Source organism: Penaeus chinensis, chromosome 34 (genome assembly GCF_019202785.1).
Source record: "Penaeus chinensis breed Huanghai No. 1 chromosome 34, ASM1920278v2, whole genome shotgun sequence".
In the NCBI taxonomy this organism is placed as follows: Eukaryota; Metazoa; Arthropoda; class Malacostraca; order Decapoda; family Penaeidae; genus Penaeus; species Penaeus chinensis.
In genome coordinates, this window is record NC_061852.1 from 26,126,094 (window position 1) to 26,151,093 (window position 25,000).

The following is a 25,000-nucleotide window of genomic DNA, read 5'->3' on the forward strand; positions in this document are numbered from 1 at the left end:
TGTGTGTGTGTGTGTAAGTGAGTGAGTGTGTGTCGTCATGAACATTATCATCATAAATAGTACTTTATCTGTACATCTAAATACACGATATCATAAGACCTTAAAATCAAGGAGTGTTTTGCATAAGAAGTCGAAGCCCCAAAGAAAGGGAACTTAAAACTAAATAGAAATGAGAGGAACAGGGAATATTTTTTTTTTTTTTAAATAAAAAAAAAAGAAAAAAAATCATAGAAATAACATTACCAATATTGTTTGTAAACCAGTAACGCAGTACTGTAGAGAGCATTACAAAGGCTAGTTAAGACAAATAACTTGTTATCTTTTTAGTGAAAAGTAACAGAACGTGGACAGGTAACTAACACTACCGACGATAGTGGGAATATCTCGGTTTATATGCCTTTCTTATTTTCGATATATTTCCACCTTATGTTTCTTATTATTGTAGTCTTATGCCATTAATGTTATTGTTGCTAATACTGACTTGTTTCTTGCATTTAATAGATCCTTTTAATTGCTTCATGTAATAATCATTAATGGCAACCTTAAAAATTGATCATGGCAATTATCAACACAAAAATATCATAAGTACTGATAACCTCTAACTAAAACGATAACAAAAATATAAACGGAAACGTGTGCTAAGCGATTATTTATTAATAATATATCAAACATATCAGATAATTAGCAAGAATGGAAACATACGACAAGCCATGTGTTAAAAAAACTACCCGCTTATGTCGTTATATCGTGACGAAAAAACAAAATTAATTGCTATTACTTTAGAGAAATTTCATCGATAATAAATATAAAACAAGCGCTAAAATATACAACAGTCCATCGTATATTTTCGTAAATAGATTGCTATATATATATCTTTTACTGGCTGTATAACGTTCCTATTTTTTTAATGTTTCCACTCTCTATTCGACACTCATATTTCAATCATATTATATGGCTGAAACGAGAAGCTGGTAACACCATTAAACTAAAGAATCTATTCTATAAATCTATTCCGACTGCGTTCTGATAACTTTCTCTTTTTCGATATTACTCCTGCTTTGTTGATGAAATTATGATAAGCCATTGTACATGAATACGACAAAACTGTATATCATTTCACTCACATTGCAATTTATATTCTGTTGTTCATAATAACATTAATTATGTCAAGTAATGAACAATCTACGTTTGGCATTAAAATGTCAAAGAAAACTAGGGGGAAAATAGGCAAGTTCGTAACATTTCGCTAATTATTGTCTGGGTATTAGAGGAGAGAGATGTTATAGAAAGTTATACTAGTAAATGAGTTAGAGACATTCGATTAATGAGTCTTGATCATGTGATTGTTGAAAAAAGTTCAAATGGTGAAAATATAATCGTTGCTTTTTTCTAAAATATATTTTTTTTTCTACTAGATAATCCAGTTATCATTAATACCATTTTATAGCTTATTTATCGTTCTTTCTTGCACGCCCATACAAGTACACAGTATACATCTGCAAGGTGTGACCTAAGTGAGCCGAAGTTCCAAGAATCTTAATTTTAATTCTTAAATGAACAGGAAGTTTTCTCGCATTGTTGATCTAACATATTAATAGATTATTTTGCCTCTTTTTCTATTTCTTTTTCCAAGTATCATCTCTTCCCTCCAGAATGAAGAAAGATACAGATAAGTAAAGAGATATAAAAATGAATAATTGAAGAATATGGTGAAGATAAAGTATGCAAATATGGAAAAGTGTGAAAGTAGCAATGTCGTTAATGAAATATGCTTGTTATTTTTGTCCAAATAACAGCTTTCACGCCTGGGAGATAGTTTTATATATTACTCACAAAAAATGAAAACAACAATAATGATCATTTTGACGCTAATAACAATAATGACAAAGAAAAGCACAGTGTTGGAAATGGTAATGTGTGATAAGGATAAGTCAGATAGGCGAAGTTGAGCCTCACCCAGGCTGTCTCAGTGAAGGGAGCCCAGCCTGTGTCGCCTGAGCTTAGTCCTTGCCTACCGTGGTGCCCAGCCACAGCGGTAACCTGCAGGCGACAATTGCAACTTCTCGCACCTGGGTAAAGTACGAACCGCCGACCCCTTGGATGAGAGGCCGGCAATGTGTGGTAGATCGTTAAGTAATATGGATAGTGTGATGTTTAAGATGACAAGTTGAGATAGAAAACCTCATGCGAACGGAGAATGGGCAACTATGAATGTTATGATGTATATCATGTTATGTGCTCGAGATTAACATACAACTGACCATCCTCTCAATTACTTCTGGTGTTGAAACCTACGTTTTCGAGAAATCACAAGTCTACCTGTCATGAAATATAGGATAAACACTGAAAATGATAACAAATAATATTGGATATTTTCGTTAAGTAATTTCTCTCACTTCGATTCTTCTATACATAATAATTGTTTATCCTTATATTTTGTAATTATATTTTTTGGACATGAAAGGAAAATGCAGAAAAGGAGTCAAACCGATGAACGAGATAAAATGTTCTAGAAATCTATGAAAACGACGTTATTTCTGCACACACAAGATTAATGGTAAATGTTGAAACTGGAAAAAATAGTTCGATCTTAATAAATGGAAATGGTAATGGTCATTATAACAGCATTTATCGGTACTGTGCTATATTGTTTAGTTAATCACCATAAGAGAAAGATAGTATTAGCATCAAGGGAGTATATTAACTATCTTGGGCGAATAGAGAATTAACAAGTCAGCCTTTTTTCCGTTCATTTCAGTATTTTCTGAAAATTGTAAGGCTACTTTTGTAAAAATAACAAAAGAAAAAAACTACTAATAACAACGAAGAATTAGCAAGTTTTCTCTTATATTATCATTACTATTTTTTATATGTCTTTAACATTATTTTCTTTCGCCCTTGCCTTTTTCGCTTCTTATTTAATCAACTCAAGTTTTCTCGTCTATTGTTTTGCTATTACATTTCCAGGATCTGAAAGAAGAATGTTCTTAACATTACTAATTCGTGAACTAGATTATCAGTGCGGAAAATTGAATCAAAACCCTCTTGATAGCTTTCTTTTAATCGATAAAGCCGCTATATTGGCAAAAAAAAGAAAGAAAGAAAAAAAAAGAAAAAGAAGAAAAAAAAAACGACATAAGATATTACATTTATATACAGTGAGACACACTTTATACTCTTTTTACTTTTTACTCGACACAGGAAATTGTATTTATAATGTTCATGATAATGATAATACCATCAGGTTAAAGAAAGCCTTGGGCAATGGAATCAAGCTTATAACATTTCGCTCATCCATTTTTGGGTATGTAAGAGGAAGAAACGCAAGAAAAAAACAACTATAAAATGAAGTAAAGTCATTAGATTAATTAATGCAATTTAAGTAAAAAAAAAATCAAAAGATCCCGATGAAGAAAACAACATTGTTACCATTTGTAAACCAGTGGTCTTGTATTTCTAAATAATAATGCAAATACCACCTAGGGCTCGAAATTTATATCCTTTCAATGAAACACAAACAGACAAGAAACATGTTATATAATACAAACCAAACGAAACCAAATAACTAACAGTAGAGACAAAGATAGGAATATCTCCACCTCAATAATACCAAAGCCTATAATAATTGATATTGAAGTTGGCTTAGTGAATAAAACACCTGGGTTCGAAGCAGGGGGGGGGGGGAGGTTCGATTCCCAAGGCTTTTTATTTTCAGATTCATTCTTAATTTACTTTATGGCTTCTGATAAATGCAAACGATGGTGATAAGGGTAATACGACAATGTTATATATTTGTAATCGTATTCATAACGCCGTCTCGTGTCTCGTGTAGGCCTATTCAGTTTTTGTATTTATTTTTTGTCGATTATATATTTCCGTCTTTAACAATATAATTTACATTGATGATTTTATTTAATTATTACATATACATACACACATTATCTATCTTTGTGTATACATACTTTATACATACATATACATATATACATATATATTATATTTCGTTCAAACGGTTTTTGTTTTCATTTTTTTTGGCTTTATTATTTTTGTCTCAAATGATAAATCCTTCGTTTTTCGCAATTATATTTTCTCACGTATTTGTCGTTATTATCAATGGTATTAGATTGCTATTATCAAAACTATTATTATCATTATACACTTACTACTATTACTACTACTAATAATAATGATAATACTTTTATTATAATAATATTTTCTCCGTCTTTAACATTTGATTCTTCCTTTATTTACCATAGTTATTGTTATTATTAGATTATTTTATCATAACTATCATCATAATCATCATTATCGACATCAAAACCAGGAAAATGATGAGGAGGAGGATGAATAGTTGTAGGAGTAACATTAAGCTATTATTATCATCTTCATTGTATCATCATCATCATCACTACTGATACTATTTTACTATTGATGCTATTGTAGCGAACCGCCCCTGCGATCGCTCGTGAGTGTTTAGCACGTAAATCATAATCATAAATAAACGATAGCTTCACGTTAAAACGAGTTTGTTACGGAAGCTGCTGCTATCCGTTGATTGTTGATGGCAGACAATTGCTTAAAATGGGGGTAATTCACACATGCTAACTGAAATAAATGAGATAATAAGCATTGCTCCTGGCGAGGTGCTACTAAAAGACTGAAACACAGTAAGATGGATCTTAGGGTCCCTAACATTATCAATATCATTATTATCAGCGTCATTGTTATAATCAGCGTCATTGTTATCGTTTCATCATAATTACCATCATTTCAGTACCATTTTACCGATTATATATCGTCCTTTTATAGTACACAATAAAATCCCGAAGTTCCATGAGCTTCAACTTTAAATGACCTTGGTAAACGAACGGAAAATACCCTCTTATACTGTAATCTAAGGTACTTGTGAGTTCTTTTGTCTCTACACGTTTTATTCTCGGTATCCATTCTTCCCTTTTTCTGTTCAGCTCCGCGCCCACCAGAAAGAAGTAGGCTATAAACAGTGAGGGAAAGGGATAAAGAAAAGTCTAGTATTATGGGAAAGCGAGATAGAAATAATGATGTCAGTTGTGCTTGTCATTTTAGTCCATAGAATCGTTTCAAACCTGGGAGATTATTTTACAGAATACTCACTGATGGTGATCATGGAAAGAACAACAATAATAACATTGGAAAAATATAAACATAACAATGGTAATATGCGGTACGTAATCCAGTTAATGAGGAGAGTGTGATCTTAAATATATCAGATTTACCAGTTCTGGATAAACGTGTTTTTTTTATCAATAATACAATGAGTTAAAATATGTTACTACAGAGACATAGCGAGTTTATCCCAGTTGCCAAACGTTGAATGTACACCGAAAATGTTTCTCTCATATAATCTTAATTGTTTATCCTTCTATTATTTTGTAATTACAATTTCAGGCCCTGGAAGGAGATAGTGTGAATAAGATGCAAATTGACGAATAAGATACGAATCTATTTAAACTACGTGATGGCGCCGTTATTTTTTGCAACCACAACAATATGAATGATAATGAAACCTGCAAAAATAATCATGAACTTAACAGTAAAATGTCAATGACCTCTATAACAAAAAATATTAATTGTAATCTCACACAACTTTCCACTGGGTCGACTTACTCTAGGGGATACCCAGGGTGTATGATCAAATTCACCACTGGTAATTGCAGTTGACTAACTATGCAACATAATCATTTCCTGAATTTAATTTTTGTTCAACAAAGATAAATCCAGTAAGTTTAATATCAAACAAATTGAAACCTTCAACCTTTTAAAAATTATGCCTTAATAATAATATGATACAAAAGTATAAATAAAATCAATATAAGGCAAGCATGGACAGCATGACAATATTTGTTGGTGTTCATATGGCACGTGATAACGCTTAAACCACATTTATAGAATATATGTTGATTGATATAATAATAAATGTGACATGAAAAATAAGCTAAAGTTCTCAAATATTCTGCTGGTGCACTAATTAATCATGACAAGTAATTTCAAAGCAAGAACAAGCCTTAGAAGAGCATATAACATTTCTGACATCCAACCGAGGACGCCATGATACCCTGCAGACTTTATTTACGCAATTGTGGCTATTACTAATACAATTCAAATGAATTAATCTTACTTTACCCCAAATAATTATGTAGTTATTCACAGATATACAATAAAGTAACAACAACTATATAAGTATTTATGAATGCAAAGGAACAAAAACGTATTCTACATAACGAAAGAAAATGGATATTTCAACATAGACTTAAATATATTATACCATGTATGATATTCCTTTTGATATTTTTCATTTATTATGTAATAACTGCATAACAGGAAGGACATCAATAATGTTCAAATAAATCATTATACTGCTATTGTGTGACAGATGATGCCATATGAAGAAATTATTTAATGCAAGCGTGCCAATCATCCTGTGCCATTGTATATGTCAAGTCCAAATATATATGTAAGGCTTTGAAATTACATCCATTCACCTCAACATCTTCAGTCAATCGAAAAATGTGATGAACCAATATATCTATATCTATTTATCTATCTATATATGTATTTTCTTTCTTTCTTTCTTTCTTCTTTTTCTTCGAAGGAAACTTACTTTGGTCAAATATCTCACTCTCTATCTATATAAATATATATAAATTAAATATCACTAGCAGATCACTAACTAATAACAAATTCAGTAAAAAATACAGAATATTTTCTCTCAATATCTTTATATAATTAGTTTTCCATTCAGTGCTTATGAAATTGTCTTCTTTCTGCATCTTTATTATCTTCATATATCTGAACGAAAATAATCCATTAAAAAAATATTTGATTTAATTACGAGTTTTTTTTCGACGACAGTATCTATAAGCAGAGAAAAAAATAAAGAAAGGGAAAATTATCTATTGCTCATAAGATCAACCACTCTTTGAAATCATTTACAGTAACATATAACAGTGATTATAAAACTACCATTTAGGAACCAGTTACCACTTAAATTTCCTAAAAAAAACACAACGAAACAGTTTTCATTGCGCTAATCTGTTTACGGGATATAAACGAGGGAGAGCGGGAATTAATGAGTTTATATGGGTAAAAATACATGGTCAAAGTTATCTATACTAAACTGATGTAAAATCGTTTTTTTTTCCGAAAGGAGATTAGAAAAAGACTAGGACACAATGGTGTAACCTTTCACAAGAAACACGGTACAAACATGACACATATTCGCCTTAATTAACACTGTATCACTGCTGACATACAAGTTACCAATACCTCCGGCTCATTAATAGAAATGCGATTATAATCTTTATTTTAAGAAGCTTAATGAATAAAACACCTGCCTTTGAGACTATTGAACCATTGGAAAGCCTGAAGGTTGTCCTGCGCAACCAAACAAATGAAACAAAAAAGTTTAATAATACAGACTAAACATAAAAGATATCTTGCACCATTCAACTGCCAGAGGATACTGCTTATAACTGATCCATCTAGGTAAAGTCTCAATCAACCAGTCACTGAATTATCAACTTAGTCACTTAATTATTAAATCACATCAAAGAATCGTCGGTTTCATGATATAACAGTAATTTAAGGTAATCATAATAATAAGTTATTAATTCATTAGCTACTTGAGTTTAATAATGGGAATTACCGATGAAATTAATAATAAAAGACTTTAAACATCGAAATTAGCAAACAACTCTATGTGGCAGAATAAAGTTAATGACTTAATTTTATCTACGAAAACTACCATGTACGTACTCGTATTTCATGTTGCATGATGCACAGTTAGGAAAACGCAATTGAATAGAAGCAAAAGAAAATCTGCAATATTATGATGACACGTATCGAGCCATAAAGAAACAGATTAAGCAAAACCAAGATAAACAATACCTTTGAAGCAATGAATCTCCCCAGTTTCGTAAATATTTCGGTAAAAGTTAATAAGCTAAAAGAATAAAAGATCGTTTAAAATGAACAATAGATCGACCGTAAGCCACTAAGCCAAGGTATTCATAGCTGTCGCAAGGTCGTTGACCCTAACTTTTTACACGAACAAGGTCGTGCGCCAAGAGACTGCTCTTTAAGCTCTTTATGACGTTAAAACTTCTTTTTGATTATTATTTGATTCCTCACTTTCTAGACTTTTTAATGGATGAAAAAAATGGGCCTGATGTGGTTTCACTCCGAGAGCTTTTTGTTTTCAGATCGTTATGTCTTCAACTTTGATGTAAGGAAAGTTAATAAAGGTAATAATGCCACCACACACACACACACACACACACACACACACACACACATATACATACATACATACATACATACACATACACATACACATACACATACACATACACATACACATACACATACACATACACATACACATACATACACACATACATACACATACACATACACATACACATACACATACACACACATACATATGCATACATACCTGTATATATATATATACATATATATATGCATGTACATATACATATATATATATCTTTTCTTTGCTTTTCTTTCGCAGTATCATTCATTCGATCGTTTCGTTTATAATATATTCATTATAATAATTTGCTTATTAAACATTTTAGTACTGGACGATTTAACAATATGTTTTCGTGAACATATTTTTTTTTTTTTTTTTTTTTTTTTTTTTTTAGATTTTTCTTTCCTTTTTATATTGTCATCGTATTTACCTCTACTATATGGCTTTCCCATATGATAGAAACGGGTGAAAGTAAGCATTAAAAGACATTTGTACGTCTGCAATTGATAGCTATCATTATAAACTAAACGAAATAGTTTATTCTTGCAATCAATGACACTGTAATGGTCATACGAAACAATATTATTTCAAGGAAAACACAGTTGCATTAAAGCTTTTCACGTTATAGAAAGCCAGAGACAATGATACAAATTCTCACATTCATTAAGCCATTTCTGAAAAAAAAGATAGATAACAGCGGTACAGTTAAGGGAAATTGACTAACAGCTGAATTAAATCAATTCGACTGAAGAACCTGATCAAGTGATTTTATTGAAAAATCCCCTAATGAAGGACCTATCACCGGTCCCTCTAAACCAGTAAATTAAGATAGTATTGATCAAATGCAACATATAATTTGCATACTTTTACGAAAGAAAATATTACCAAATTCAATATAAACAGAGCATAATAAGGAATTCTAACACTATAGCCTGAGGTAGTGATGTCTTCTGCTTATGAATGCCATATATAATTAATGCTGTTCTTCAAGATGGCCTAAGGAGTATAACACTCGCCTGCGAAGTAGGGGGGGGGGGGCTCCCAGCTCCTTTTACTTTGTTTTGTTCTTACTGGCAATTACATTATGTTCTAATGCTAATAACGGTAACAATAGTAATGGTGACATAATAATAATGAAAATATTGTTTATTTTGAAATATATGTCACTCCTTCGTATATTGATATTCCGTTTTCTATTTTTCTATCTTCTCCATTTTCGTCTTTCTATCTTTATGGAGTTTTTTTTTAATGATATAATTATAATTATCATCGTGATATATGTGGTAATATTGTGATTAATAATAATCAAAATAATAACGAAAATATTTTCAAAAATAATCATGTCGATAATAATAATGATCATGATAGTATTATTGTTCTCCTTACTCCTGTTATGATAATTATCTTAACCATATATAATTTTCCTGAAACATACATCGTGCCTAAGCAGTCATTAAAGTAAGTACACAAAATAAAATCTTTAAGGAGTAATTTTCATTTAGCTGTGAATTGTTATCTTCTATCAGGAACAAATTGGTGTAGCCTGCAGATGAGTAAATAATAATGATAAAAAAGAATAGATGTTTAAATGTAGTCCAAAGGGAAACTGATGACAGATGATAAACAGAGTTAAATAATTTTTTATGGGATGGGTACTATTTGTGGAAATTTGTGAAATATAATACGTCATGCTGGTCGATTATTTATACAGGTATAATAATAATAAAAGACAACATTTAAGTTAAATTGACTATGGAGAAAGCAACAAAGCCAATAATAATTATATGGATAATAGTGGTAATGGTAATATTAACAATAACACTGGTAATGATTATCACGGTACTTAGTGTTAATAATGACAATAACAAATAATGTCAATGATAATAACAAGTGGTGATAAATTCTTAATAATGATGAAAGTGTGTGGTAGATATTTCGGTTTGTATTATGATCATGAAATTAATGATACGTTAATACCGTTGTGTAATATCAAACTTGGGTATATGAGCAACGTGCTTGAAAATTTTATTCGCTTGTCTCGATATCTTGAGACAAGAAATTATACCAATTACTATCATCTTGTCGCAAACGCAACAATTAATACCATTATTTTCCTGAAATAACTTTTGGTCAAGATAACGATAAAATAAGTTTAAAAAGTCAGCACTTTATTACATAAACCGAGCTGGAAATGAATTGAATTTCAAGAGATTTTTGCACAATTTTCTATCCCCTTTCCGTTTAGATATAATACAAAATATGAATTATTATAATTTCATTCAAGGCATCTTTGCACAGTTATAACTCCTGCATCTTGATAAAAATCCTATTAGCAACTTCCGCCCTAAGACCCGACTCATCACCTTTATTCATTGCAAATAGTCAATATCTCTGAAGAAACTCTCACCGATCTCTTTTAAATCTAGTAATTCAGATAGGAATGTAATGATGAAATGCGAAATATGATTTACATACTTATACTGAAAACAAACCTTTATTCATATATCCATTATAAACAAAGCAGTCATTACTTTTAACACTTTAGGCAAAGTTAGTAATATCTGTTGCTTATATATACCATATGTAAACATTGTTTTATGCAAAATGGCTTAATGAGTATAACACCCGACTGCGATTCCCAAGCCCTTATACTTTGTTACGTCCTCGTTGGTAATGAGCTCTGCGTTAATGTAAACAACAGTAACGATAGTAATGATGAGACAATATTGAAAATATTGTTAACGTTGATATAGATGGTATTCTCTCGCATATCGCTATTTCGTTTTCTTTTTCTCTTGCCAGGAGGTCATTTCGAGTCGGAGCAGCAAGAATGATTTATAAAAATAGACGTTAAAACCCCTAATCAGTTATTATTTGACATTTTTCAGTCGAAGACGAAGACAAAAGTCGAAGAAGACGAAGACGTAGCATAACGCGAGATCGCCAGTAGGGAGATGAAGCTCACAAAAATGAAACCGAGTTCGACTTCGTGTTTCGTTTTGTTTTAAGATAGTTATTTCCTGAGCTTAAGTGTAATTAACGTTGGTCATGGTAATAATGCCATTGCTATGTATTGATATGTCTCACTTTAGTACACTTCTACCGATCTATTTTTTTTGTCTTTTACAACATATTGTATACGATGTTTTCGTGAACGGTGTTTTCTGTCTTTCATAATTTTCCCTTCTTCTCTTATTTCTTTCCTAAAATAAATAAATAAATAAATTAGTTAATAAATAAATAAAAAATATCGTGGCATCTTTATTATTTTTATTTACTATTGGAAAGCTGATAACGATACAAACTGATGGAATTATTCATTTCAAGATATTACTTTTACATAAGCGATAACTTAAATAAAATTAAATTGTGTATTCTTGCAATTAATAACACTCCGGATTATATTTCAGCGTTCATACTAACGATATTATTCCCAGGAAAATCCAGCGGGATTAAAACTTTTATAGAAAGCCAAGGACAATAAAACAAAGTCACGTCGCTTCGTTAAGCCACTTTTGAGGTATAAAGAAGATTTAGAGATGAAGTAATTACATTCGACTGAAGGGCGCCGATGCCAGTGATTCAGATAACAATACACTTATAAAATGACACAGATCTTTATTTTAAAAAATCAAAGTTATCATGGACTGAAATATATTATAAGCAGAACGTGGTCAATACTTGTAATACCATACACAGATGCAGTAACATTAGCTTATCAATACCATATGTCAATATCCTTGTTATCCAAGATGCCCCAATGAGTATGACACCCGCCTACCCGAGTCCTTTTATGTTGCTTTTATGTTGGTAATTACATGATGCTTTAATGTAAACAGTGGTAACGATAATAATAGCACAATAATTGTGATAGTAGTCTTAGTTTTAATATAGAAGTTACCCCTTCGTATCAATTTTGCATTTTCTTTTCTTTCTTGTTTTTTTATTTTTCTCTCCATCTCTTACCATACTACTCCTTTATGACAATATAGTCATCAGTATCAATAAGCATATTAGGAGCACTATCATTGTAACTGTTAAGCATCACCATCACATTTTGATAATTTGGGGAATCATACAGTATAAACAACAAAAAGCAAACATGAATGATTATTTAGATATAGTCCAAAGAGAAACTGAAAACAAAGTAAGATATTTATTAGAAATGGTTGATGAATGATCGGCAACATATGTGTACAAGTTTAATTATATCATAAATGATTATGGTAAAATCCGTTATAAAGAAAACTAATGCAATAATGATCATAACACGGATATCGGTGGTAATGGTACTATATCAGTAATTACAGTGATAACAATTATAAAGGCACTAGTGTTAATAATCACAATATTAAACAGTATTAATGATAATGTTAGCAATTATTGATAAATACTTTGACAACAACGGTGACTATGTGTAGGAGCTAATTTGGATTGTAATAGGATCAAACGTGTGTATTATCAAGCATGAATATACGAGTCGCACGCTTGAAAATTTCATTCGCCCGTGTCGATATCTTCTGACAAGATCTTACCATAATTAGTATGATCCAAAACGCTGCATGTACTTGAAACGTATTATTTATATTTTCCTGAAATGAGTTTTGGTTAAAATATCGACCAAGTTGGAGAGTTTTTAGAGATTTTCGCAAAACAGTTTTCAATACCTCTTACATTTAGAGATAATGCAAAACTTTAAACATTTTTATTTCACTAATGTATCCGGGAATCATCAGTGAAATTTCCGATGTGATTAATGAAAACAACGTACTCAAAAAAAAAAAAAAAAAAAAAAAGTAAATTGAAATTTCATTATCGCATGGAAATCGCGAGTTTGTTTTTAAAAAATATATTTTATGTAGTCATTTTCTATCCACAGTTGATAATGTTCCACTTTTTCATGCTACAGACACGTTTAGACTTTTATAATAAAGACATCTTTGGAAAAAAAAAAACTGGTACGTATTGAGCTCACCTGAAAGGTATTTGAAATCAGTTATCGCCTTTTTTTTACACCGACATTATCTCCGTTTCATTTCATCAATGAAATATAGTTTCATAAATCATATACAATAGTCTCGTCACTGTTGCAATAAATTATATCGAAACTTGTACGTTAATTTCCATAACACTAATGATAAAATAACCAAGAAAAAAACATTTAGTATTTATATACTTAGTATTTATATACTGTTACAATAAATTATATCGAAACTTATACGTAAATTTCCATAACACTATTGATAAAATAACCAAGTAAAAACCATTTAACATTTAATTTCATAGCACACCTTTGAAAAACCAATGGACATGCAATAACGCTATGTTCCTATCGTTCAATTCCAGATTAATAAAGAGAGAGAGAAAGAAAGAACAGATTCAGGGTGAAGGTATTAGATTCAAGGTTCCTGATCAGACGGGATTGTATTGGTAACACTAACAGAGGGAGTGTCACCTATACCTGTTTTAAATCCGTATCAAAGATAACGGTAGCTGATCTGGTATATAGAATAATATATATCATCAATGGAACGATGGCCAATAACTGTATTACAATTAATCAGTTTCTTTGCTTTTGCTTTCTAAAGGTTTCGCAATAACTTCCTTTTCACGTTAGACCCTCTACCCATGGTCTTTGGTTGCTATAAAGTCAAAAGTGAATAAGTAAAAAGTCTGGCTGCGAGCGAGTCGACAGAGCACAATGAGATACAGCTTCACTTGGTTGACTTTATCAGGGCACTGAGGTCTCTGGTGCGTGAGCATCTGTGCTTACATAACAGTTGCCTAATACGAGTTATTATTTGCAATTTTGTCAGTGTAATTTAGCCTATAAAATAACCTAATACATCAAATGTCGCGACACGTACATTTATGGCGATGCGCGAAAAATATAGTGGTATACATAATATGCTGTATCTTCTTTATTTTTGCAAATTTCGCTTCGAAACTTTTAGAACATACAGAGGAATGTTGCCAAATTAATATCATTATTAAGTCAGAATTTTTCGATTTGGTAAAAAATTGATCGTTCTCCAGGCGGGTCCGCCTATTTGCTATCTTCGTTGATTTTGGGTCGATCTCTCTCAATTTTTTTTCTTATCATATCAGGTACATATCTAAATAGGATTCCTGTAAATTTTCGTTGTGATCGGACTATAAATAAAAGCGCAAAACAATAAAAACCGAAATTCGTAAATAATGCAAGGAGCTACGATCTTGAAATCTCATATATACTCATTTATATACCCAACAAGACCGTGAGGGGGGGGGGGGGGGGTTGGTTTGCGAAGTTCTAGCTTCGCCCGGGCCTTCTAGATATGGCCCGGCCTGTGTCAGCTTTTTTACGGCTGTCTCATTGAGTTGTCTGACACTCGGTGCTTACCGTGGCGGCGGGATTGCCAGCAAGCGCTCCTGCCGCCATGGTGTAAGCATTTCGCATAGCCTCTTTACCAGCACGGCGGCTGTTGTGGGCGGTCCATGTCTCAGGAATTGTGTATGGTTACAATTTTCTAGGTAGTGGACTAGTGTGGCGTTCGGCTCGCCGCAGTGCTTGCAGCACCATTCACAAGACCGTGAAGACGGATTTTTCAAATTCCTCATACTTTTTGAGAAAAAAAAAATAAATAAAAAAATCGTTGGGTGAGCCACACACCTCGGCTTCTTTGACTTGATGGAGGCACTGTGTTCCTCTGTCTGGTGTTCCTGGAATTCCTGGGACTGTCTGACACTGGTGTTGATGCCGAACATACGCGTCATCAGACACACTTCCTTTCCAAAATTGTGCTCTAGCACTGTGACTCGACAAACAAAGCGAACTCGGAATCTTCCACTATTTTTTTCCTTTCGTAGTTTCCCCCACAATTTCTGGTGCAGCGACTCGTTCGGGTTCTAAGTCACTCCCTTCAGGCAGCGTCTTATAAGGTCTTGACTCGTTAGCTCACTATAAATACCTTTTATTAAATTTAGTTGCTCAAAAGGTTTCCGAGCCAGATATAAGTTCTTCGAAGAATGCCTGTCGGGTTCCTCATTCACTGCATGTGCCCTCTTGTAGAAGTACCACGAGTTGGGGCCAGAGGGACACAGAGAGTGGGCCGGCTTATCATCTGTTGATGACAGGTGGAAGAAGGATGCCCATATTGCCTTCCTCATGGCATCGACATCCTTCCCCGTATTGTCACGAATGGCCTAGCCGTAATAATGTGACAGGTGATCAATCACATCGTCCGTCAGCTTGTTAGCGCCACCAAGGGAACTTTTTCTTCTTCTCTTTCCCGTCTTGGTGGTACTTATGTCCCCTGTATCTTTCTTTAGTTTTCGCAACCTTGTCCCAAGTCGTTTGCTGACATGGTTGCAGCATTCCTCTTTTACAACGGGGTCAGTGTAGGGTCCTCTGCCATGGTTTAGTGCCATGATGGCATTGAAGGCACTCGAGTCCCCGTCACTAATAAATGTTGTATATTTCATTTTATACTTAGTCGAGCGGGACCACATGCGTACTGCTGCCTCTTTCTCCATGGCACCAGACTTACCATCAAAATTCTTGTGGCACACATGGTTATCTGCATCCCCTTTCTTGGAGCATGTTGGACACCAATTGCACAGGACTTCGAAGTCCAGGACAATCCCCGTGTGGGAGTCAACAACAAACCCAACACCAATGTGGCTTTTAAAGCCACGGGTCATCCAGGTTCCATCATACGATACCTCTATATTTATGTTACCTTCCTCATCTGTGTCACTAAGGTTGTGGGAAAGGTAATAATCAGTGACCTTCTTACGGCACTGTGCCATGAGCCCGTCATAATACGGCTTCATCTGTTTGTACAGATATGTACAGTGCCTGTTGTAACTGCCTGCAGTGAAGTTGTTCTTCGGAAAAAAATCCTGCACTTTTTTGAAGGCCTTCCCGACCTATACCAGTGACTATGCTGTTATATACATTGATGAGGTTCATCTCCGTGAAGGGACCATGTTTCTTTGGGAGCAAGATAGCCAACGTCTTCTCACATGAGGGGCACACTAGTGTTATGTCTGAGTCAAACACCTTCTCAATTGGTTTTATCACGGGTCTTCCCGTGCACTGTTCCGTGGGGCAATGGAGGAGAGACATAATTCCCTCTAACTGTTCGTCTGACACCAGATATTTGTTAGAAAATGTATTTTCCTCATCACTTTTCACATCTTGTGTCAGCCTCAGGCGCTTCGTGTGCGAAGACACAAATGGTGGCATATCAAAAGGGCCAGCAGGCGTAGGCCTATCCCTCGATGTTGAGGGTTGTGGTGAGGCGACGCGGCGAGCCTCTCCCACGCCCCCGCATTCTTCCGCCTCACTATCACCGCACTGAGTTGCCTGCCACACACACACACAGTTTCTTTAACAAGATAGGAATATCTTAATACCAAACCATTCAGATATTTCTTCAATTATTATCATTATGGTTATAAATTACCAGTAACTATCAGTGATTATCATTATCGTAAGTGATATCATCATCATCCATTCTTGTTTATATTATTATAATAATCATGATTCAAATGATTACTTACCATTATTATCAATATTATTATTGTTATTATTATTATTTTCATAATCATGAGCATTATTACTTATTAATGTCATATTTTTATAGTATATTTCAATAAATAAGTGCCATAATATTCTTTGGGATGTGGATATAACGCTCTTACACTTTCCTGTCCTTAATTTCCGTTCGGTGCGTCGAAATTCCTTAGATTCGAGCATATCCCTTCGTTAAGCCATTTTTGAAATATGAAATATCCAGGAAAGGAAGGTTAACTAACATATAAAATAAATCCGGCCGAGTGAAAACTTGATCAAGTGATTTAAAAGAAAAGAAAACAAAAAAAATATCAATTACCACGGATCCCTTGAAATCTAAGTAATTTATATACCAATGTAATTGTTAAATACGAGTCCTTTTACTTTTTTTCTCTGGTGATAAGTCATATTTTAATGTAAACACCGGTGGCGACAGTGATAATGACAGTACTACTGATAATAGGGTTAATGTTAATATAATTATGTCACTCCGTCGTATATCCATTTTCATTTCATACTAGTTTTATGACAATAGTTATCATTATCATAGATATAATAATAATTTTATGTTTCATTGTTGATAGCGGTACTGATTGTAATGATACAATAATAGTGAAAATATTGTTAATCTATATATATGTATATCATCATCACTCCGTCTTATATCGATCTTTCTTAATTTTTTTTCTCTTATTGTTTTTCGATTAACCATATATCTTTCATTAATCTGTTGCTATTTATATGGGAATATAGTTATCGCCGTTATCTACGTAATATCTATAAGAATATTTGTTATTACCACTGATACTGTTAAAGATCTTAAAAAAAAAACAAAAAAAAACTTGGATATATAATACCTATAGAATAATGGATCTTCTTAATTTCGTAAATACTTCGATGAAAATAAAGGAAACTAAAAAGCCGAAAACACCAAAGTTCGTGAAAACAACAACAAGGGTATTCGTAACTGTCATGAGGTCGTTGACCCTACCTTTCACACGAACAACTTAGTTCCTCTCACTCTGCGTTCACTTTTCAACTAAAGGAGGGAGAAAAGACAGAAAAAATAATTTTGAAAGTAATCAATATGATCTTGAAAAATTATAATAAAGATACTGATGATTATATCATTGTTGTTACTGTTATTACAATCATCACTTTCTTCATCATATATTATTTTGCTTAAGTTAAACACCGTGCCTTGGCAGGTCAAAAACCTCTGTGTGGTTTTCAGATAGCCAACGTCCAAAGTAATGAGCATTAAATATAGAATAGATTCTTAACAGACTCTTTAGCCACAAGGAATAAACGGATGTATCGAAAAGTAAGCAGCAAAAAGAAGGAATAAATAAATAATTGAATATAGTCCAAGTAGAAACTGATGGAAGATTATAAACAGAAAGCTGTATCTTATATTTCTTGATACAGTTGCCCTTAAGATAATATGTGGAATATAGTCATGCTGGCAACTTATATTAAAGATGAATGGTAATGGAAATTAATGTTGTGAAATTAATAATAATAATAAAAACAAATCAATGACTCTAAGAATATGGGTGGCAGTTGTGGTAATGATAATTATAACGGCACTAGCGTCAACAACCACATAAACAATAAATTATATTGATGGTTGTAATAGCAATAGTGATGAATTGACAATAACACTAAAAATGAGTGGCAGGGAATTCGACTTGCAATATGATCACGAGCATAATGAGAACTATGCTATCATCATTGTGTGTATTATCAAGCCTGAATATATAAGCCGGGTGCTTAAACTAAGCATTATCAGGCATATGAGATTTTAATATTACCAGTTTATCACAGGAATCAGGTAGTAAGTGAAAAAATAGTAAACCTTTTCAGATTTTCGCAAAACAATTTCCATCACTCTCCTATTTAGGGATCATGCAAAATAAGAACAGTAACTTCACTGAAATATCTGGATTTATCAACGGAATCATGTTTGATTTCCTGAAAGTTGTAGTGAAACTTATCAGCTGAAAGAAGTACGCAGTAGAAAGAAATATAATTAAAATCACGATATTTTAATTCAATACTAGGAATATTTTGGAGAAAAAATGGAAATGATACTCCATTTCAATATTTCCAGTAATAAATTTCCGTGTCATTTTCCAGTGTATTTCTTTTCCCTTTTCATACATTTATTAAAAAAATATATCATCGGTGAATGCTTGTAAGGACATAAACGTTTGAAAACTGTTTTGATATCAGGTATCCCTTTTTTCACCGACGCAATCTCCGTTTTATTGGAAAATAAGAATAAATTTAATTTCATAATCAAAATGAAATAGTCTTGTCAACAGATTTCCATTCGCTGCGCAAGGTTGACAAAAGTGGAAATGAATAGAGAGTGAAATATATATATATATATATATATATATTACAGAATAGGTAATGCTAGAAGACTCAACAATCTTAATCTATTTCATGATAACATGTAATTAAAAAGGACCTCGGTTATATAGAGCGCAAGCCTCTCTGTTGGTGACAATCCCTCTGAATATCGCCAATGTCATTTGCAATTTTTTTTATAACAATTTAAGTACCGAAGATATCAGCAGCTCATTAGAAAAATAAGATTCAGTACATAATGAATAGGACCCAGTCCAACAACTGTATTGCAATTAACAAGGTAGGGATACCTCTGGCTTATTAACATTGTCGGATTTAGACTTATTAAGGCCCTGAATTATGTAAAAGCAAGGTCTTTTTAAATATGCCTGCTTGTCTCAGAAAACTTATCGAATGAATAAAAATCTAATTTTATTTATTCGTTATTTGTTTTATTTATTTATTTATTATTATTTTTTTTTTATAATTTACGGTTGTTGAGGGTGCATCCGCTTGGTGGTTTTAGGTATGGGCTAACCTTTACACACTAAACTTGGACAGAGTGAAGAGGATATTCTTGTAGAGTATATAAAAAAAAAAAAAAAAAAAAAAAAAAAATCAGGTAAAATAAATAATCTTCAGGCACGAACGGGAATACTCTTTTTTTTTTTTTTTTTTTTTTTTTATTGAGGAGTGTCTTTGGTTCTAGAAATGAGGTCAGACATCAAAGCTTGTTATTCAAATTGAATCTCTTTTTCATTTTCTTTGCTATCTTTAAAAAAAAAAAAGACACTTCCCCTTTGCATGATTAACCATTCCTGGGTTTCTATAGTAATTTTCCTCCTGGGGCAGGTTATGCACAGCTGCACCTAAATAAACCTGATTTAATGGAAGATGATTCTCAGGAAATACCGGATCAGAGGTTAATAAGCCAGCTTTGCCGACAGAGTCTCTGTAGCAAACACCATATAAAAGGTTTTTGTTTAAGCGAATGAGGCTGTCATACATGTGTAAAGTAGGACTTTCTCACTGAAAAGGGAGGCTCAGCCTGTTGAAAGGAGTCAATATTGAATATGCTCCAATACCCGTTCCACTGCCTGATGAAGTGGAAGCCAACGTGTCTGGCAAACATAGATGATTTTATGAGGTTTGACCTCGAGGAATATCTGTGCTTCCTTGCACTGTGGGAAAATGAGTGTTGACATTTCTAATGAAATCTTCAGAATGATGCACACAATCTGCTAATGAATGAGTTGTGCTCTCCATTATAATGCTTGCCCCATCAGCCACAAACCCTAACAGGTTGTAGCATTCAGCGTAGCCACAATGAGGCTGTATAGATTTATTCCTGTGGAGGCAACCATTTCATTACAAGTATTATGTATATCAATAAGGTCAAGTGTGTTTTGATCCGTTGGGCATCTGAATCGTAAAATTTGACGAGAAGTCATACAGTTTGTGTTGCTGACATCGGTGGATTCAAAATTTATTAGACCTCATCTTACGGGCGAGTTCTCTAGTTATGCAATTTCCCTGAGCCTTGGTTACAAAAGGGGAAGATTACTTTCCACAATTCACCTAGATGGTCAGCAAGTGTGAATGGAAGGTAGTGTTCAGCTAAGAAACATACCATAACAATTGTGGCGAACTTAATCCCAAAAATGAGATCCTGGGCACTGTTGGCTTGTTGGCCGACTCTCTGGGGCAGTTCCTATCTCTCCAGCCGGGACTCCTCACACTTCTTGGGAGTTTGTCTTCCCTGAAAGAGAGAAGGATGTAGTAACGTCGCACATTTTTTTTTTTTTAGAAATGACACCCAAAACACACATTATTCTGGTAATAATTTGAACAAAATCAAAATGCTTTTGCAATAATCTTTGATAAATCATGTATAATTTTTGCATCAATACATCACATATTACTTTATAATCTTCACCATATTATACACTACAATATGTGAACACTATTTTGTTTTCACTTTTATATAGTGTTAATAACACCAAATAAAATGGGAATCTGGGTGTCCACTGCTTAAAAAATCATGGAATTTTAGGCACTAGCCTGAAAGGAAATAGAAAAATACATAAGATTTTTTTTGTTTTGTTTTACTTACAATGTCAAAAAAAAAATAAAAAAAGTATATAGCATTTAAATACGCAGTGGTACTAATAAAGATCATTCTGATAGTTTTAGTTATAATCTTTATCACATCGCATATATTAAGGATATATTAAATCACAGTTCGAAGTAAACTTTATTCAAGTAAACATATTCAGCCTCACATTCCACATTTTGATCATATTAGCATTAAAATCGGTGTGGCAGAAGGAGCAGCTGGCCTTCGTAGGATCATTTTGAACAGCCATAAGTCACGACTGATATTTGTCCACTCGCCTCTAAACTTCCGCTCAGTGGCACTATGAGTGCAATAAAATAATAAAATGAGAATAGCACTAACTCTTGTTTACCGCATTACGCCTTAATTATTCAGATTCAGATTAACTTAGTTTTACATTACGTACATTTTCTGTCAGGAATAGAAAATGGAAAAAGCGTATGTAGGATAGGCTTAAATATTTCTTGGGTAATTTTACCACTAACAATTAACTTGGCTTGTATAATAACTTGGGGAAACCTCTTACCGTAGATGGAAAAACTACAAATGAAAAAAGTTTGAGGAAGAAAATTCAAGTCATTAACTGGGCTAACTACAGGGGCAAAAGCCAACCGGAATGTTTCGAAATAGTCGTGCACTTGACCTTTTCCTCCCCGGCCAAAAACGCTGATTATCGTAAACAATCTGCTTTTACCACTGAGGCCTGTCGAGAGTGAGAGAGAAGAATTGTTTTCCTGATTGAGGGCTCGTAACTCGTGTAGACAATTTCTATATCACACACAATTCATGACTAACAAAGATGGAAAGGTAAAATGCAATATATGTAGCAGTTCCGACACATGTTCTGTTGAAGTTCTAACAGCAGCATTTTGGTTGTTTGCAAACGAGGCGAGGCCTGTTCACACGCAACGCTTCGCGAAACGTTTTGACAGATCGACCGTACACATGATTTTTGACACGCAACGCACAGCGCGCTTTGCCAAAGTGAACGCAGGGATAGTGTAGCGAGGCCGAAATGCTTCAATCTCTGATCCCGGTTGGGAAAATGTACGTGTAAAAAAAATATATAGTTATTTTTATATTACTTAAATACACATTATACCTAATTATTTTGGAGTATATGGGTACAAATACGAAATGATTAATTTCTACAAACGTGTAGTAACACGAACTAGTTGACATGTCGCTGTAATGAGTAATGCGATCGAGACCGCAGAGTGAACATGATGACCGACTGAGAAAAAATCACTTTGCGGCAAGAAGTTTAAATGCTTCATAGAACTACAATATGTGAATGCACCCTTTTTTCACTTTTATATGGTGTTAATAACACCAAATAAAATGGGAATCTAGGTGTCCACTGCTTAAAAAATCATGGAATTTTAGGCACTAGCCTGAAAGGAAAATAAAAAAAATATATATAAGATATATATATATATATATATATATATATATATATATATTTTTACTTGCAATGTCTGAGGGAGAGCAAATTAATGAAAGGACTTTAGGTTCTTGATTGCTTACAAAGCAAGGTGAAAATCGATGCTGCTAAGGAAAAACTGCCAACTGCAGTCTTCCTCCTGCTCAGTGCTGCAGAGCCCACGCCATTTTCAGATTTCGAACCATCTGTACGTATTGCATTTGATCCTTGGTAATTAGAAGTGTGTTGAAGAAATATGATTCCTGCTTCAGATCTCTTCCCCTTCCCTAGTCTGAACAAATGAAGCTCGACTAGATTGGTCCAAGGGGAAACTATGGAGTTCCAACAGCTGGATCCTTGGAGAGATTCAGATTGAGTTCTTCCACACGATTCATCTGCCAAGCGAATATGGGAGCCCACAGGGGACCTCCGGTAAGCTCAGAAAAATCAAATAAAGAAAGAAAGGAAAGGAATTTAGTACAGAAGAAAAAAATGCGCCCAAAGGAAGCTCAAAACCGCTGCAGTACTAGTCAAGTGCTGCGCGTCTGAAGTGGGGTGTTGACTACTACCGTAGCCTCGTTTTACCCACAAAATTAAAGCATAAGAAAATGCAGAAAAGTCTACAAAAAGACTTATTTACTTTACGTAATTTACGTTATTCAGCTCAGAAGCAATAATGCCGAGCAAAACGCGAAGCTTCTGACTCCCAAGGGCACTTCTGTTTCACAATTATTTAACTTATTGCTGCGTTTTTATCATCAACGGTTCGGGCATAACAACATTCCTTACACGAGTGTTGACGAACCAAGGTCGTTAACCCCACTTTATTTCAACAAACAAGGCCGTGCGCAAAGAAATGTTCGCTCTGCTTATTAAAATGATGCTTTAAGAACATCAATTTATCGTAAGATTGCTGTATTCTGTGATATTTGAAAGGCGGTTTATGAAAGAAAAATACAAGCAAGAATATTACAAACATTTAAAGAAAGGAACACAAATCAAAATTTGATTAAAAGATATCGAAGACGTCCGTGGGCTGGCTGAGGATTTGATACCAAATGCCCGTTGAATAGATTTTCCCACTTGCCTTGCGTACCGACGTCTTGAAAAATCAGCATGTATGAGGCGACAGCAATTTATAATTCTTCGCAAGCCTCGAGTGGGATATCGAGGCCAATACGCATTTCTGAGCGGGATAAGTTGTTATTATTGTCATTAATGTTATCACTATCATAATTGTTATCTTTATCACAATTATCATTACTATAATAATAATTATTATTATCATTATTTATTATCATCATTATTATTATAATAATTGATGATGATACTTATGATGATGATGATAATGATGATTATTATTATTATTATTATTATTATCATTATTATTATTATAATCATTATGATTATCATCATCATTGTGATTATGATTATCATTATTCATTATCATTATCACTATTGATAATGATAATAATAATAATAATGATAATTATAATAATAATTATATTTTATTACTATTATTATTGTTGTTGTTGCTGTTTTTATTATCCGTATCATCATTGTTATTTTTATCATTACGATTATCATATAATTATTGTTGTTATAATTGTTATAATTGGTATTATAAATTTGTATTATAATTGTTGTTATAATTGGTATTGTTAATTTAATTATTATTATTACCATTATCATTATTATTTTTATTATCATTATTGTTATCAGTATTATTCTTATTATTATTAGCATTATTCTTCTTCTCATTATTACTATTATTACAATTATCATCATCATTATCAGTATCAATATTATCATTATCATTCTCATTATTATTTTCTTTATTATCATAGTCATTATCATTATCGCTCTTACTATTATCATTCCTGTTACCATAATCATCATCATTATCGTTCTTATTATCATTTTATATTATCATCATTATCATTATTCGTATCATCATTCTGATTACCATTGTCATCATCATTTTTAACACAGTTACCATGACCATAATTTTAGAAAGCTGTATGCTATGCTTTTAATATGTATACAGCTGATATATATATACACGATCCAAGACTTTCCACGGTATGGCTTGTAAAACAGACATATAAAAAATAAATAAGATGATTTTAAACAGTACTCTGTTGCAATGTATATTTAGCCTTTGATGTCCCTTTGTAACTTGTTTCCCCTTGAAATTCTACGTACCTTTTCCTCACTACTCTGTGTAATTCA